Source organism: Papio anubis, chromosome 15, assembly GCF_008728515.1.
Source record: "Papio anubis isolate 15944 chromosome 15, Panubis1.0, whole genome shotgun sequence".
Taxonomy (NCBI): domain Eukaryota; kingdom Metazoa; phylum Chordata; class Mammalia; order Primates; family Cercopithecidae; genus Papio; species Papio anubis.
Genome location: NC_044990.1, coordinates 35,984,443 through 35,987,355, shown reverse-complemented (window position 1 = coordinate 35,987,355; position 2,913 = coordinate 35,984,443). Strand labels below are relative to the sequence as shown.

General features: G+C 39.9%; 1 pseudogene; it reads right to left on the bottom strand.

The window, feature by feature from the left end:
* Positions 1 to 516: 516 nt before the first annotated feature.
* LOC101018183 lies at positions 517 to 2,496 on the bottom strand (annotated as a pseudogene).
* Between the last annotated feature and the right edge of the window lie 417 nt (positions 2,497 to 2,913).

The window sequence follows — 2,913 nt, the reverse complement described above, 5'->3', positions numbered from 1 at the left end:
TGCACTCCAGCCTGGGTGACACAGTGAGACCTCGTCTCAAACAAACAAACAAACAACAAACAAAGAAGAGAAAACTAGCTAGATGAATATTATTGCTTCCTATTTTCAACCAGTAAATAGTTGCCACTGATAAATTGACAGCCATGAGTCTGTCAAGAATGATTATGAAATATTACATAATACCACATGCCTGTTCACAGAGGGAAAAATTCTAGGAAGCAACGTATGTGTACTTCTTGATTTCATGACGCAAGACAAGCACAAAAGCACCACTCATGACACTGAGAACACTGGACAATGCACCCTTGAAAAATCTTTGCTTCCTTCATCAAGCGCAATCTTCCTTCAGCAGTCAAAAATGCCTGTGTACTCAAGACCAGCCTGGCCAACATGGGGAAACTCCGTCTCTACCAAAAACACGAAATTAGCCGGTCTTGGTAACTCACGCCTGTAATCCCAGTTACTCAGGAGGCTGAGGCAGGAGAATCGCTTGAACCCGGGAGTTGGAGGTTGCAGCGAGCCTAGATCGTACCACTGTACTCCAGCCTGGGCGACAGAGACTCCATCTAAAAAAAAAAAAAAGCCTGTATACATGATGTCAGTTCCTTTATGCCCTGACTGTATCACCATTCAGCAGTGAACAGTGTCAAATGGATAGGAAATCAACCCTGCAACGACAATGACAGGCTGTGTAATCATCCAGCTGATGATGATGTGAGTACTCTTGGAATCCGGAAGCAATCCCTTTGCAGTGTCACAGATACTGAAGTAGGCAGCTGGGTAGATGATAATACCCTGCACAGACATGGTAAAGCCTTGGCACAGGCCTTTAATCCTATTAGATTTGTAGATATTAACCAGACAGTCACCAAGGCTTCTGAATTCCCTTTCAGCCCCAGCTTTACCCATATCCGCTGGTAGGTGGGTACAGGCAAAATCAAAAGGGTACACAAAACACGAGAATGTGGCTCCAGCACACTGCCTGATGCCAGGTTCCTTGCAACATAGTGCCAAAAGTGCATCCTCTGGTCCACACTACCCAGGAAGATCTGCTGGTATTTATCTTTGAAGGCAAAGTTGAGAGCCTGGGTGGGGAAGTATCTGATCACGTTGGCCAGGTTACAACGCCAGAAGGACAGGACTCTCTTCTCCTTGGGAATATGGACCATGCAGTCTATAATGCACTTGTATTGCTTATGTGTGGTAATTTCCTTGCTGGCATGCTGCACCTGCAGCAGCAGCTTGCGCCACTTGATGGGTGCGACGGCTGCCTTAGAGATGGCTTCTACCACCCCACCTTCCAGGAAGTCGCTGTTGAAGGACACAGCATCATCAGTCATGTTGAAAGGAAAGGGCAGGCAGGCTGCTGTGAGATTGGATGGGCCAGGGACTCTAATTTCAGGGCTTTGGGGCCTCATGTTATTTCAGAGAGTAAGCTTGCTATTTATGGGGCACATCTATGAGTTTCCAGAAAAATTATGGAACTGCAATTCTCCTGAAATATTAAGATTTGTAGTATTAGTATATTATCTTTTTCCCATTTAAGTTGTGGTAATAAAATATGGTCCTTAAAAGCCTGCCTTTTTGATATCTGTTGTGACATGTTTGACTGCCTAACATGTGACCAATTTTATTTAAGGATTCTTTTGTATTTAAAAAGTATGTGTATTCTGAAGTTGCGGCATGCTATTCTGAAGATATTGATTAGATCAAGCTTGTGAATTTTTCTATTCAAGGCTTTTGAATGTTTTCGACTTTTCTCTGTTTGTTATTAAAAATTTTGAAAGAATTCGGTTAAATTTTTCTGTTTTGTTTATTTGGAAATCTTTACTTATGGTTCTGTCAGCTTTTATTTTCCTTTTAGTAAAAAAAAAAAAAATCAAAACTGTGTTTTTACATGTACACAAGTTTAAAATCATGGTATTTCTCTTTTTTTCACTTGAAGTGACGTACTTATACATGGTAATAATTTTTCATGTTAAATATCTATTTTCCTAATATTAATATGACCACTTCAGTTTTCTTTTTGTTTATATTTATCTAAAACTTCTAATCCTTCATGTGTGAGCTTCATATGAATCTCATGTAAATAACTATATTTCTTATAGCTAATCTTGCAGACTTTATTTTGTTGGTTTTATTTTACCCCTTCCTATTTATTGTAACTAGTTATAAAATTGGATTATTTCCAAAACATTATTTTGTGATTTCTGTAAGTCTTGATATTTTGCTTCTTTTTCTTGCCTTTCTTGCCTTATTTCATACTGATTGAGATATATTGTTTTCTTCGTTTTATTTTTTTTTTCACTCTACTCTTTTGGAGATAACATCCTGAATTTCTGTTGTCTTAGTTCTTTGGAGATTTTAAGATGAATATTAAATTTGTCAAAGTCTAAAATTAATCTGGGCCAGGCGCGGTGGCTCACGCCTGTAATCCCAGCACTTTGGGAAGCCGAGACCGGTGGATTGCTTGAGCTCAAGAGTTCGCAACCAGTGAAACCCTATCTCTACTAAAAATACAAAAAATTAGCCGGGCATGGTGGCATGCACCTGTAGTCCCAGCTACTCAGGAGGCTGAGGCAGGACAATCGCTTGAACCCTGGAGGCGGAGGTTGCAGTGAGCTGAGATCGCGCCACTGCACTCCAGCCTGACGACAGCACGAGACTCCGTCTCAAAAAAAAAAAAAAAAAAAAAAAAAAAAAAGACTTATTTTAGAATACTGATATATTTATGTCATAGAGAGAAAGGTTGCCAGACTGAGTGCTCCAAGCAAGAAACATGGAAAATCTAGTGGAGAATTACAGGGCTGGCAGCACTCAAAGAGCTACCACATAATTTATGCAGTAGGTCCTCTTACAACATTATTTATTATAACATTGATGAAATAAAAATTAATTCCCAGCTGGGCCACT